The sequence below is a fragment of the Prosopis cineraria genome, unplaced genomic scaffold (assembly GCF_029017545.1).
Source record: "Prosopis cineraria cultivar Desert tree isolate PC_DT_omini unplaced genomic scaffold, ASM2901754v1 PC9, whole genome shotgun sequence".
NCBI lineage: Eukaryota > Viridiplantae > Streptophyta > Magnoliopsida > Fabales > Fabaceae > Prosopis > Prosopis cineraria.
The window spans coordinates 9,043,751-9,060,583 of NW_026555340.1; the positions used below are offsets into that span (position 1 = coordinate 9,043,751).

General features: G+C 31.8%; 1 pseudogene; it reads left to right on the top strand.

Annotated features, from left to right (window-relative positions):
- The first annotated feature begins 10,406 nt into the window (after positions 1-10,406).
- LOC129319540 (rust resistance kinase Lr10-like) lies at positions 10,407-15,091 on the top strand (annotated as a pseudogene).
- Positions 15,092-16,833: the final 1,742 nt, after the last annotated feature.

A 16,833-nucleotide genomic window follows, 5' to 3' on the forward strand; every position in this document is an offset into this window, starting at 1 on the left:
ACTTGTTGGCAAGTTTTCAGACAAGATAAAATACTTACAATTAATTTAATATAATTGTAAGTATTATCTTAAATTTAATTATCTTAGAAAGGGATGGTTTATATGTGTGTGTGTGTGAAAGCATGTGGCTCATGATTGATTGAGTTAGTAATTAATATATTCATTAAAATAACTCTTTCAATATGATTGAGTCACTAATATCATTTCTCTCAACAATTCTTATTAGATTGAGAGAGATTATGGACAAGAAATGGATGTCTGCAAATAGAGTCACACAATAATATGTCGATGGGGTGAAGGAGTTCATTAGATTCGCACTAGAGTATGAGGCAAACCATAATAGCATTATGTGCCCTTGTATAAAATGTGGCCTCTTGAAGTGGGTTAGTGCGAGCGAGTTGGAAGATCATTTAGTGTGTTTTGGAATTGATCATATTTATACATGTTGGCATAAGCATGATGAGTCGAGGGATACAACCGATAGAAGCTATGGGTATAGCAATACGTACATGTCACATGATTTCAAAACAAGTATAAACGAGGATGATCGTGTTGAAGAGATGACTAATGCTGTTGAAAAGGAACTCTAGGATTGTCCAGAAATACTTGAGAGGTTGAGAAATGATGCAGGGACACCTTTATACACCAATTAGCAAAGTACTTCAAGGCAAAAAACCCTACTGCGGGGACATTATTTCTGGTACCTTTTGTACAAGGGTAAGTTCAGTGGTATCCTAATTTATTTAATTTATCTTGTCATTTTAAGTTTCATAACATGTGTTTTCAAATTGTTTTAGGAGCTACTGGATGTTGATCGGCATTATGCTGGCTGTTGTTAAAACTGCAAAGTTTTACTACTTGGATTCTGCTAATGGGTAGCTAAATAATAGACAAAATATGATGGAATTATTTATTTAATTTGTAAGTTTATATTTTGATTAATATTTTTATATTTTTTCATTTTAAATTTCTAATTTTAACTTATTTTCTTTCTTATCAAGGCTGTGGTGCTTTATCACATCAAAAAGAACTTGCCTATATCATTAAGGTACAAGTCATATGATCTAACCTACTCTAATTGGAAAATAATAAAGGTACTTCTCACTACTAATTTTAACAATCAATTTTAATTTTATAATTAATTCAATAACATATTTATTAGTTTTTCTATGCAGTGCCTATGACAAATAGCATATAGCGAGAATTGTGGATATTGTGTCATGAGATTTCTTAAAGACATTATCACTCATGGGATGACTCTAATCCCCCCTGTAGTATGAATGTTATTTACATTAAATTATATGTGATTATGAATTTTAATTTGTTGAAATAATTAACTTGTTGTCATATTACATTATTGCAGTATTATCTCAATTCATATTGTGAAGAATTCGAGGATCATCACATCAACGAAGTTATTGAGGAATGTTGTGAGTATATTTTCCGACTATGGGTCAAAAATAAGTAAATTATACGTTTTCATTTTGGTTTTTATAATATAGAACAATTTTGGTTTAGTCTAGCAAACAGCTTTGTTTTACTTAGTATTATGTTGAGTAATTGTATAGGTAACAAATTTTTTTTATTTTAATAAAATTGTTATTTTACTATAATTCAATTTAATTTAATATAATTATGAATTAGACTGAATTGGATTGGACTAGTCTATATTTGCATTATACTATTACAGCGGGGCTGCAAGAAATGCAGCAAGCATATTTAAAAAGAATTGCAATATATTAGACGGTTATTTACTATAACCGTCCAATATATTATTATATTAGACAGTTATGATCAAAATCATCCAATATGTATTAGTATATTGGATGATTATGACTAGAACCATCCAATATATCCATATATTAGACGGTTCTTAAAAATAACCATCCAATATATTTTTAACCTGTGCCACAATTTTGATACTATATTGGATGGGTCTTTGAACCGTCTAATATTTATTTTTATCAATATATGACGGTCTCATATTGAACGGTTCATAACCATCCAAGATAGGGAAAAATAACCATCCAATGTTCTCTTTTTTGTAGTAGTGGGGCCATAAAAATTTGATACTTGATAGACTTAGGCCTAGATCCCACGTTTAGAAGTATGCAATACTAGTATCTTTGAGATTTTTAAGTGAGTTGATTCTTCCACCTCAATAATACCTTGTGGGAGAGATTTTCCTATCCAATTTGAATTTGAATAGGCGATAATTAATTGGTATCAATGATGGTGGCCGATAGTTCTAGAAAGGGCAATCTATAATATAAAGGGCTGTAAGTTCTGACCAATGAAGGGTTTTGAAGCACTAAATGTAAAATAAGAAGGCACAAGGATAACAATCTATGAGCTTAAGCATTCCGGAGTATTTTATGACAGCACATCTTTTGATAGCCCTGAAGAACCAAATATGACCTGATAATAACGAAGATTTCATAAAGTTAAGGACTGCACTTTGTAAATCTATTTCATACGGAAAAAGTTAATTATATACACTAGAATTCATCAAGCAGACACTTACATCGCAAAGATATCAACAGTGTGTGCTTGATAAAAATTGAAAAAAGGAAAAAGAAAAAGGAAGGCTACATATATATATATATATATATAACACTTACTTCGATCAACTTACCACAGTCAGTGGCCTCTACTCTCTCTCGGTATGCGAGAGCTTTCTCTCTCAGTGAGCGAGAGCGCCTTCCTCTTCGGTGAGTGTGTGAGGGTCTTTTGAGCGTTATTTCCTTCTGTGAGTGAAATCTTCTCGGAAGTTTTGTGAGATTTACTGAGTTCGTGTTCTGTGAGGTTTTCCAATTAAATAAAACCAGGAAAGACGAATGGCATATAACAATCCCCAAGAGCCTATGTTTCGGCGAGTGTAAAGATATCAATTGCCCCTAGTGTGATATTTCAGGGGTAAATTTGCACTTTAATGGTTATGTATATGAGGCTAATTGTATATATATATATATATATATATAAGTCTTGTCCAAATGTCCTAACTTTTTTTGTTGTTGTGCACATTCTAGCCTTGGTTGACTCTGATAAAATTTTCTTACAGATTTTCTCTGCGGAATTTATAAAGGTAAGGTTCTCTATAATTTATTATGTTATTCTATGTTTTTTTTTATATTTTTTGTTTAACATATATTATTTTAGTCTTTCAAGTAACTCGTTTATTTTTTAAGGATATCTATTTTAAGTTCATCACTTTGTCTAAACCTATATTGAATATATTCATTTTAAGTTGAATTCTTAACTTTTCATTATCAATGCCATATTTTCCTTTATTTCAAAATGATTTCTTAATGCATGAATGTGTTGAAGAAGAAATAAAAATAAAAAAATTAGAAGTTAAAAATTAATCTAAACGAAAAAAATTAAGCGAACAACTAACCTAAGCCCTTATTTTCATATGTATAATGTTTTCTCATGAAAAAAATTATGTAAATGTTGTCTATGTTTAGCGTATTGACCAGCCGTCCTTTCCTTTTTTGACCACTATATGTCTTATTATTATTATTATTATTATTATTATTATTATTATTATTATTATTATTATTTTGGCCAAAACATTATATGTCTTATTTAAATAAGCATTATTAAGATGGACATAGGCCAAATTCCCATAAATGTTCTCAAGCAATAGTCCAATGGTTTTTCAATTTCTTTCATTTAAAAAATTGAATATCGCTTACATTATGCATAGGTCAAGTTAATTTAATTAATCAAATTTGTAATTTGGCCTCTCGAATTGAAGCCTTAGTAAAGTTGGTTAACTAGTAAAAGAATAATAATAATAATACAAACGCTTATGTAGGCTTGAACTTGACCAAAGATTTATTTGCATATATAAGAAAGAACTACTTCAAGCCTTGAACTTGACAAGACATTCTTATAAAATATAAATTGGCACAATCCCGAAACACTTGTCTTTAATTTTGAATTGTAACAAATAAATCTGAAGAAGTGTTGTTCAAAAGGCATTTTGCAACATTTAAAAGTGCAGGATGTTTTGTTAATTTTTAAAATGGATGTGCTAATTTTATAATTATATCTAGGTCTAAGGAGTAAAATATATGGACCCTAACCCCTTATATATATATATATATATATCAAAATTTGACCTTTTGGGTATTATTTTTCAAAATAGATCCTAAGCCTCAAAATTCACAAATCACATAAGAGTGGCCAAAAACTAATTCATACACCATATACTCATATAAGTACAAGTGCTAAATATTTTCACTTAACATAGAGATCCCTATGAGGCCCACGTACCTACTCTCTCTATCCAAGGTGTATGTTTACCTATAGTAACACCATTCGCAATGCAACCACTTTACATTTGCTTGTAGAATCACATATATTCATATACATATCAAAATAAACATTTTCTTGCGGTGAGAACTTGGTCTACCAAATGAATCCATCAAAACTACATACCATAACCAAGTTTCTAAGCCACAAGTCTACAAGCAGCAAAAATTCATACACAAGCACATAATCCACTCATATTCACACACACACATATAAAATTATATCCTACTGGAATCCTAATCCTAAATACATTACAGTATATTTGTTCAAAAGAAAAAGGTTGTAGTTCTTTACAATCCACAACACACCCCTAGTTTTGCTCCTTTCCTCGTCCACAATTGGATCCATTGTCTAGACCTAAAAATATTGAAAGGAAATGGGTTAAACCACCACAATCTCAATAACAGAGAAATCTACATTTATTATTATAAAGTAAGCCATAGTTGAATAAATAAATAATAGATTAAACATAATATATAATTTAGTCATTTAAAATGCATGAATGCATGACATAGGACGATATGACCTTTCTTGACCGATAGAAAGCCCCCTAGTACTCTTTAGCTCACAGTAAACCTTATACTCACTTGTACCTCCACAGGTACAAAACATAATCTAAGGCATGATCGAATCTACCTAACCACCTGTGCTCCTTCGACATGAATCTTGAGAATTTGAAGCTAACTCCCTCGTAGAGCTAGCCTGACTTACTCTTCATGTGAGGGCTACCTTGGCCTAGGCACTCAACCTCACACTTCATATTTTGGATTCCCTCCCCCACTAAGAGGTGTCAAACACTCAATTCACTAACCACTTTAGTACACTAAGCTCACAATACAAAAGGTAACACTGATTACTGGCAGTGTGCCATAAAATATCATAAGTCCACACCTCCCCAATGGTGAACTTCCACCGAGATCATGCCTTTCACTCTTGTCTACCTTTTCTGAGTATTGACCACTTCAACACTCTGAGGTAATATAATATATATTGTAACATCCTAAGTTTTAGATATGGAAATTAATTGCTAATTAAGGGTAAATTAGTGAATTAATAGATTAATTATGTTAACCATGTTCTCAAGTTGCTAATTGACATTTTGGATCATTAGATAGCTCTAAGAAAGGGCTAAGGTTGAAGTTGGATTGGATTGGGACAAGACGAAATGATACAAGTGAGATTGAGCTCACTATTTTATGTTACAGCATAAACACATTATGCCGTGGTGTAATGCACAAAGCTGCAAATTCAAGTGTGAAAATCAACAGAAAAATATAAGGAAACTTTAGGAAAAGTTAGGGCACAAAGGAGAATGATGGAGGCTCTATTAGGGCTTGGATTTGGCCAAGATTAGAGGCTTGTTTAGACCTTCAATCATATAGGTAAGCTTTCTAACAACCTTCTCTACCTATCTACCTTAGTTTTCTTAGATTTTTGAGAATGGGAGGTTGGGTTCTGAGTTGGAAGGGTATTACACTCGAACCCTAGGTCTTGTATGTGGTTGTGGGAGTTTGATTTAAGCTTGTTTGAGTTGAATAAGTGTTAACATAAAGATTTTGAGTGGTAGATTAAAAAGGTTGAATGAACCCTAACTATAAATTGAGAGTTTTGAAGTTGTAAGAGTTGAGTAATGATACAAGTTAGTTTGTTGTTCCTAAATGAAGATACTATGAGTAGTTATAGCTTTGAATAGCTCAATAATGAATTTAGGAATTTTTGAGTAGCTAAATTTAACTAAACTTAGCTATAGAATACTTATGCTAGGGCTTAAAAGCTAACATATGGTGCGTATGTTGTAGATTTTGGTAATTAAGACCTCCTTGAGGTTAAGGAAGAGATAAGAGCATACATGGACTATGGGTAACCCTTTTATTAATAAAAGGGGTTAAAGTAACTGAATAGTCTAGAGTATTTATTAATCAATTTAAGCATGTACAAGTAGTTACATGTGCATAATATGCATTATATTCATATGAACATGTTTTATGAAACTATAAACATAATTAAGATAAGACATAGTTGTACATTAGTAGATGTTTGCAAAGTACATGTGCATATGTGTGTGACAAGTGCATGAAAGAAAGTGGTGATTAATATCCTTTTACATGGTAATGTGCATGCATGGCATTATGATGAATTGTTCATGCATACGTGGTGATTTATATTATAAGGGGTAGATATTGTGGAGAAAAGTGGTGAAATAGTGGTGAAAAATTCATATGGTATTGCTAACATCTTGGGACGCCAGGTGTGGCACATATTCGAGACTACAATTATGAGTAGTTTGGGCAATCATTTTAGGCACTCCTTAGTACCTCTAAAGGTGCAGAGTTGGAGTCAATGACACTTTAGCTATTTGCAGTAAGGGAAAATTCATAGTCCAAACATGGGATAATACCTTGGCCAGGTAATTATTCCCATGTAAGGTGAGGAAGGACTAATCATTCGGGGGTTGGTCCAATATAAATGCCTACGAATTCAATTAGGGAGTAATGGAGGATTGGATGGAATTTCTTATCTATACTTGTCATATGTTTGTTGTGAATTATAATATGTTGCTTATGTATGGTGATAGTTATTATATCATTACTTGTTGATCAATAGTGTAGAATATTTGGTTACTGAGACATTGTCTTACCCCATTGATTTACATTTTTCCAAGTTCAAAGGTTAAGAGAGGACAAGGGAAAGAGTTGGGCTAATAGTAGCTTGTCTACTTTCTTTATAATGCCCTATGTTTTTGTTGTAAATAATGATGTATATAAGTTGAGTTGCCAATTTAGAATATTGCATATTTTGGATGCATGCTTGTATGATATTTTGATATGTTAGCCTTGATATGAGTGTTGATGTTCATGTGTGTAGGGCTAATATATTAGTACAAGCATGATGTATATATGAATGTGTTAGGTTTGAATATTGCACTTATAGTAATGTGTACTGTGATAAATTAGCCTAAAGTGATTGTAGATAATATCACTTGTGGTAAAGGCTAATTGTTGTTATAAGTGCAAGATGTGGTGATTTGTATGCATTATGTAAATTTGTAATAGAGTGGCCTAAGGGGGAATGTTTGATGAAACATTGTGAGATTAGGCTAAATACTATTACAAGTGTATGTGGTGATAAATAGATGTGAATTATGGTGATGATTTGGCCAAGTAGCGATTATATAGGGAAATGCGGTGACTAGCCCCATTAGATGATATTGGGGCATAGGGTGGCCAAATCTTAGTTTTGATGTGGTAATGGTTGTTTATCTATTTAATCAGGTGTATAATAGTCCATTAGACTTAGTTCAAGCCCCAAATGAGTTAATGGTATAAGTTTTAAGATTTGGCACTTGGATGCCCTACATTGGTTATAAAATCTGACTTTTGCATTCGGGTATTCAAATCTCACATATGTTGTCAGATCATAATGAAACTTATACCATTAGTTCATTATCAACTAAGCTTCGTGTGGGTACTTAAATCACTCCAATCGGATATCAGATGTGAAAATGGAGCACATCAAAATTTCATCCTAAAAAGCTGTATGACAGCAAAAATGCTATTGACATTTACGCTGCGGCATAAATTGCGTATGCCGTAGCATATGGTATAGCAACGAATTGATCTTTCTATGTCATATGCCACGACATATGGGCCACATGCCACGGCATAATTACTAGATTGCGTAAAAATGACATTTTTGGCCCTACTTTCAACTATTTTACTTCCCAAACTTTTTCATGCTTCCTATATCTTTATAAATCATTAAGTTTGAGCTCAAACTACCTATTTGGAGGGTTTTCATGAAATCTCAAGTATTTCAAATTATTTTTAATTTTTTATTAACTTTAACCCTTTTGTATTTACTGTGAGCTTAGGAGCAATATATAGCTCCTAATTATCATTATTTGTTGTGATTGTGGTGGTGAATATCAGTAATGTCAAGGCGGACATTACATATATCACTCCTCCTTAAATAGTTCCTTAAGCCATCTAAGGTACCTAACCCAGTTACACCTTCTTGAGTACAACTTTCATTCTCTATAATTACAATGCATGCAAGCAACCTTGTTTCTATAAAAACATTATTGTTAAACAAATAGAAAACATATATGCACTATTATCCAAGTAGTACCCCTAAATCCGTATAAAATACAATTAATTGAATTTAATCATTTACAACATGTAGTGCTTGATAGCCAGTAATATTTATTAAAATAGCTAAATAAAATAATAAGAAATATAAATTTTTCCTGCTATCTCAACTTTTTTGCACCAAAGGGTTTCCCCTTGTATAAAAATGATGACTTGACTTATCCCTTAACTTTCGAACAAATTCTACCAACAATCCCTACAATATAAAATGATCCACATCATTTATCATGGCAAATAGCATAAAAGAAGAATATAACTCATACCATACAACTTGGGTCAATGAGCTATAATCCATCTCAATGGACCATATATTAAACCAACAATTCACCTAATACCACTTAACCACTAAAACCATTTATTAGCCACCACCACTAGGCCAATTTCTAAACCATATAATTTTTAAGCAACCAATAGCCTTCACTTAGTGTTACCAACTTTCACAATTAGTCCTTATAATGAAAACCAAAGCTTAATTTAAATCTTATGGAATTCAAATAGCATAATTATAACTAAATCAATAGCCTTAACCATTAAAAAGAAACTCAATCGCTTCAGGTTTATTTTTGCCTTAAAACTCTCTTTTTCCATCCAATTGCCTACTCAAAATATTAGAGCATCATATAGAAACTCAAATAACCTCCTAAAGACTCAAAGAAACCAAAGCTTACAAGAATAAAGTCTTTGGGATCAAAATTAGAAATTTTCTCTCTCCAAAAATTGAAGAAAAACAAAAGGAAAGGAAGAGAATTGAAGTAGAAAGTTTACTTATCATATAGCTAAGGTCACAATGGCCTTAAAGCCTTTTGGATCCCCTCTCTAGCTCCTCTCTTCCTTCCTCCGCTCTATTCCTCTCTCTCTTTCTCTCTCTCTCGTGCTCTTTGTTTTGTGAATTGCTTCTTGTGTCATTTCTTTTCTTTCGTTTTTTTTATTTCATTTTTGTGTTCCTTCTCTTAAAAAAAAACTGATCTAAACATGTTAGGGAAAATTACAAGAAAGGACCCAAATCTTTTTGTTATAACACAAAAGCCTGGGTCAACTTTTGATAATTTTTCCCATAGTTAAAAAATAAAATAAACAAAACTTCTGCTCAGTAAAATTTGAACTCTAAACTTTTATTAAATTATTCTTAATTTTAAATTAACTATAATATTTTATTTTAAAATAGATTTGAGTCTTAAAAATTTGAAATGTTACAATTCTAATAATAACGGTTGAGCAGAATCAAAAATTAAGAGTAGTGATTGATTTATCATTGAATTATAAAATAAGAAATATTCCTCCACAATTATAGTAATTATTCCAATTAGTTATTGCCTCGACAATGAGGTGATTTCATGTTAATTGGGTTTTTTTTTTTTGTAGTGGCCTCCCCTTCATTAAAATAGGCGAGGGTGCTTGAAAAAAGAACTCACCCTAAAGTAAACAATTCTTTCTTAGTTTTCATTCTTCTTCTCCCCTCTTTCTATCTTTAGTGCATCTGCTATGCACTTTAGTTTAGATTCTAGTAGTCTAAACTTGTATGAATAGCCAAGTAACTCTACTATGTCTGGATTTGGTAAGGCTCTAACCTGACTCCATTATTTGGTTTATTATTTATATTTAATATTATTCAAGTAACTTGTAGAAATCTAGCATAAAGAATAAATTATATTTATATATATATTCTTAAATATTGAATTTCTTATGCACCACTTCCATTTTTAATCCAAGTAGTATCTATATTTTTGTGATTGACCATTTTTTACATTTATGAAATTACACATTTGTAGGGCTATATATGCCAAATAGTGGGGATGGATTTAGATTCAACCACTCTTGACAATCATTTTGACTATAGTGTTAATATATCAAAGAGTGCAATCAGGTAAAGATAGTTCTAGAAGGGTTGTTTTGCCATACATCACAATCAAATCTTCATTTGGTATCATATTCCTATCTATGTTATTGATTTATACATGCCATAGAAAGCAATTGTCAATATATGAAAACATTGAAGATTTTATTAGACTTCATAACCTCACTACAATAATGTACATGATGATTTTCCAATAGTTACTAAATTTATTGATATTTTAAATGCAATTGAAAGTCATTTATTTAAATTTATTAGCAAAATATGATTGAGTGGATGATTATGTGTAAGGATGACCATGGAAATGTGATTGAAAGTTAGTGGACTAATTCTATCATTAATTTTTAGGTTTTATATATGTAGGGAGGCTCAACTTATGGGTCCAAAGATGAAATTTTAGAGCCCAAGTCTAAGGAAGTAAATCTGAATAGGTCATATGTAACATCCTATATTTCAATCCCAGGAACTAGTTGCTAATTAGGGTTAAATTAGTAATTAGTAGATTGATTGTGATTTGGATGTTGAGTTAATGTTTTGTGTTGTTTGGGTGTTACATTGATAGGATTGAAGGGTAGGAAGATAATATGAGGCATAATGCACAAGCATAAATGAGAATTTTCTCACTATGCCACGTGCCGCGACACACCATCTAGGAATCACTTAAAGCTGATGTGAACAGCTGGTGGGAAATAGAAGAGAAAGGGCTAGAAACGCATTTAAAGAGGAGGAACCCATTTCTGCTAGGGCAACCATAATTGAAGCTGAGAGTCTGCTTTGATAAATAACTTACTGGTATGTATAACAACCCCCAAACTTCATTTCCCTTCCTTCCTTTTCATTGAATTTCATTGGTTAAGAAATTGAATCATGAGATTCTGAGTGTTGTAATCTAAAAGAAAGGTTAAAACAGGATATCAAATACAAACTAAGGTTTTGTGACTAGTATGGAGTTGAATGGTTGAGCTCTAAACATTTAGGCTCAAAATGGCCTAAAAGTTAGGTTAATAGTAAGATTTTGAGTGAATGAATGGATTAGAAAGTTGTTATAGTTGTTTGAGTGGCTTATAGGGCTAATGACTATAAATAATGGATAAGTAAATTGAAAAGGATTCAATTGAACTGTTATACATGTTACAAGATTCAGTTTAGCTAATTAATGCTTATGAAATGTGTTGGAAATTGACTGAGGAGCATTATGTTGTGTAAATTGAGCACCTGTAAAGTTGCTCATGAGAATCTCTGCCCTTAGGAACTTAGTGTGATTGGTAACCTTTAGTAGCAAAGGTTAAAGGTAACTGGAGTAACTCTTTTACTTATTTCATTGTGAAATTATTTGCAAGTACTTTGATATAATTACATGCATTGTATTGTGAATTGATAGAGTAGCAGCATTGTGAAAGTATATGCATGCGTATGTGTGAGTATTGATTGAAATGAACTTGAAATGGCACGTGCACTGACATGCATCGCATCCATGAGATATACCCTAGATTATGGTAGGGGGACGCGGCTCTACCGTGAGGAGGTCCAGGAAGTTTTGATGATCCAAAGCATAGAACTTGATTCCACCAGAATGGACCTAGGAGAAGAATCCTCATGATCCAAAGTATAGAGTTTGACTCTACTATGACGGACCTAGGATATTGAATAATACATGAGGTTACCCTACACTAGGGTAGGGGGTCGTGGTCCTACTCTATATAAGGCTAGGAAGTCCTGTTGATCCAGAGTGTAGAGCTTGACTCTGCCATGATAGACCTAAAAGACCACCTATACGAAAAGAAAATGACCCTGTCTGAGTAGTGGTATGATAGGCCCTATTCCTTATGACTGGAAGTCCTAGTTTGAGTGTAGAGATTACACTGTTAGTGGGGACTAAGAATGCATTGCATGAGCATAACGAGAAAGATGAAAGTGAATTTTTGTATATGCATATAATATTGTTTTTACTATATACATACTACTTTATTGCTTGTTATGATTTTACTTGATAATCAATAATTGAGGTTACTTCTGAGTTTTGTTGGAACATATATCTCACACCGTTACTTTTGAAACACAGGTGAAGAGAGTACAAGAAGGCTGAGAAAGGAAGCAAGAAAAGAGTAGCCTCGATTGATAATGGTGTGACTACCATTGAGTTGTATGAATATATAATATGTTGTTAAAGTTTGAATTGCCAACTAGAATGTATAAGTGTATGTGAATATGAGAAAGTAGATTGTGTTGTGAATCTTGCTTGTATATATGTATATGATGTTGCATTAAGCCAAGGGTGCTCTAGTGGAGGGTACATGGATAGGCCTGAATGCGAAACAAGTAAGTATATGTTATGTTGTAACTTGTTCCACTTATATGTATATGTATTGATTGTGACTTGTGTTGTGATTTGAGAACTTAACACAAATGGTAAGAACTTGACATAAAAGTGAGGCGGAGCCCCATTTGAAAAAGTCAGGAATAAAGCATGTGGCTCTGTGCCACATGCCGCAGAGCATGTGTTGCACGCCGCAGCACATGGCCTTTTTTCAGGGTTGAAAGGTTGTGACTTTTTGAGTTGTCTGATTGTATTTATGCTTCTGCTAGCCCTCTTATTTAAATATATGTTTTAAGAAGTTAGGATCTTACGATTTGAAAATAAATAAAGGGCTATTACTCTAATATTTTATTGTTCTTATGTTAGTTGATTGTGTGATGGGAATGATAAAACTCAGATTGAGTCAGGATTTTATAGTTTGAATTCGAACTTTATATAATATTCATATAGTGGCAATGCATTTCACTACAGCGAAGTGCAATTGTAGTAAAACACATGGTTTGTGATCTTTAGTAAACTTTTAGGGTTTAAAGACCTCATTTTCAACCATTCCTCACTTCCAACAGCTGCAAAAACATCCAAGGAGAGGAAAAAGAGCCAAACAAGGGTTGGAAGAGCTTAGGTTTAGTAGAAAATCAAGGATTTCACTCAAGATTACTTTCATTAAGCTTTTCTTCTCCTTCTTCTCTTTACTTTGCTATATATTGCTTATTTTACTTTACTGTATATATTGCTAATTTTAGATGTTATAGACCATATGTGGCTATTTTCTCTTAATCTATGGTAGCTATAAACTGATTCTTGGATTAGAGCATCTTTGAACCATTTATTTTAATATTAGTTTTGTTTACTTAACTTGTGCTTATTTGTCTACTTAATGCTTAGCCCCGTTGAGTGTAAATTTAAGGGTTTAGATTTTTCCTTGAGGGAGGAGAATTTAAATTTGACCATTAATTATATTGAGTAATATGGGATTAGAATTATTTCTAATTTGACAATAAAATAGGAATATACCTGTTTGACCCATATAATCACATTAAAGTGAGTTTGTATCTTTTTGCCTCTTGGGTAATTGTGCTAGGATTAGCATATTAATTCAAGAGAGAAGTATAATTAATTAAAAGATAATTATTCCTATTAATACTCTAATTAACAAATTAAGATTAAGTAAATTTACTTAGGGTAATTACAAGCTTTATGAATTGATGAAGGCTATTTGTGGTTGTTGGAATTTTAATTTTATGCATTTATATAATTTCAATTTTTATTTTGCAATATCAAATCCAAACTTTGTGTTGCTCAACTTAAATGAAAATGGGGGCTTTATTGCTCAACTTGATTCCTCATGTGATCGACATGGATTTGCCACTTAGTAATTTACGAACCGTATACTTGCAGAATCCATTACTTATAAAGAATTGAAGGCAGTAACTAAAGTTTTGAAGAATAAGTTGGGTGAAGGAGACTTCAGCACTATATACAAAGGGAAGTTCAATAGTGGGCCTTATGTTGCTATCAAAAACTAGTTAAATCCAAAGCTAATGGCTAAGAATTTATTAGTAAAGTGATGATCATAGGAAGGATACAACATGGCAAGTGGTATGTCTTGTTGGGTTTTGGTGGGAAGGATCAAAGATGGCTCTTGTTTATGAATTCATGTCTAATGGGTCATTGGATAAATATATTTTTTCTAGAGAAGGAAGTATTCTCTTGAGTTTTCACAAAATATGAGATATTTTTAGGAGTAGCCCGTGGGATTGCTTACCTTCATCATGGTTGTGACATATGCAAATATTACATTTTGACATCAAACCCCATGACATTCTTCTTAATGACAATTTCACTCTAAAAATTTTAAATTTTGGGTTGGCGAGATTATATTTGGTTAATAATAATACTATCAATTTAACTGCATCAAGAGGAACCACTGGGTACATGGCTCCTAAATTATTCTACAAGAACATTGGAGAAGTGTCTTTTAAGGCTTATGTTTATAGTTTTGAAATGCTTTTGATGGAAATGACAAGTCAAAGAAGGAACTTGAATCCATATGCAAAACACTCAAGCCAACTTTACCTTTCCTTGTGGATTTATGATCTGTGTAATGAAGAGAAAGATGTAGATATAGAAGATATGATAGAATTAGAAGAAAAATATTTAGCAAAGAAAATGTTCATAGTAGTGTTATGGGGTATACAATTAAAACCTACTAATCGTCCTTCAATAAACAAAGTCATAGAAATGTTAGTAGTAAACAATGTTACAAATCTTGAAATGCCTCTAAAACTGTCTCTTTATCCTCATAAAATAGTTTCAAAGGATGATGAATCCAACTCTTACCAAACAACATCCACCATTTCTATGCATAATTCTCATAGGAGTATAGATGAGGTCACAAGTGATGGGAAGAAATTATACTTCAAATTAAAAATGGCAGTCAAAGCTAGTGCCTAGTTCCTTTTTAAAGTTTATGTTTCATTATTAATTTGCATTTAATAACAATACTTCATTAGTGTTGTGATTTGGATTTTGTCTTCATAATGTAGTGTCACACCACAAAATTTGAGTGTGATCGGCACAAGATATATACACAACCTCACATCCCTCAAGCTAGAAAACTTCAACAACATTTCCTCTATAACTAAGACTTCCCAAAAATTCTACAATACCCTTTTAGACAAAATACCATAACAACCAAGAGCTCTGCTCCTTTCAACTAATAGACAAAGTATATAACGACAATAGTACCGTAACTATAGATTATGCAGAGTACCTAACCATAATTTCAAAATAAAATACATAAATTCTATAATTATATCAAAAGGAAATAATTTCAATTAAATCTCCCCTGGCTCAGCTATAAGACCCTCAGAAGTCGACAAGAGACTTGTCTTTGTCAAATGAATCTGAGATCAAAACGTAACTTTCCATTGAATAACGTCTCAATTTAAGGTTGAAAGGAATAATGGAAAATATATCAATAATTTAATTGCAAACTCAATAAAATAGTTAAATGAAATAATATAAACATATACCTCACATATATCATCAGTTATGCAAATGTAAAGACAATGAACATATTAAATCAAATAAAAATTATAGGAATTCAATTTTCACTTTTAGCTTTAACATATGCTTAAACATGTTAAGAATTATAAAGCTAAGAAAGATAAAATTAAATTAAAAAACAATTCCACATATGGTAAAATAATAGTTTATTTTAAGAGATCATTTTAAAAATAAGCTTCAAAACTATTTAGTAGGACTTGATCAGAACATTTAATAAGTGTGAACACATAGTCCACAAGGGTAAACAACCAACAAGTGTGAACACATAGTCCACGAGAATAAATAATCAAGCATAGTTTTAAGCCACAAAATGATCAAGCATGGCTAGAAGCCATGGAACAAGCATAGATACGAGGCCTATGAAAACAAATGTGAGTATAATGCTCACAAATTATCATCCCTTCAATCCGCGTGTGTTAGCCTTCGCATTAGGCTAGCATCTACTACAAACACTCTACTAGCTAGGTGTACCATGGTGTGTCAAGGGCTAATAGGATTGCTGTTTGTAACCAACGTTCTGTATTAGATCCTACTAAAATATTTCCAACATGCAAGAAAATCAATAACCTTCCTAAATTATTTGCCAATTTTTCATGCATGATTTCATTGAATAAATTTTAAAAGCACTTATGAACTTGTCAATCCAACATAATATATTTTCACAAACAAGAATGAGTCGTTTTATCAAAAAACCAAATAGAAAAGATTATATATTGATGATAATCCATTTTACCAAAATATCCAATAAAAGAGGTATCAATTAGTAGATGTAACGTAACTCACTAATAATGACACAAAATAAAATAGAAATAATATTTTGATGAAAGAATTTTTTTATAAATTAGTAAGTCAATTGAGACATTATCCACTTACCTCATATGTTCTCAAATATATAACTTCTAGTTAGAGCACTTGGACACTATGTCTGCTCTTTAATTTTCTAGTGCCCAGATAACACCATTGTTATATCTTTTACACCCTTGTAGTAAATCTTCAATCTAAGATATCTCAGAGGAATAGAAAAGAAAATCTCAATTTTAACTTTTCACAATAAAATTCCCTTTTGAGTTTAGTCAATAATTATCTAAAATACCTATATAAAACAATATTCAAAGTTTTCAAATCTT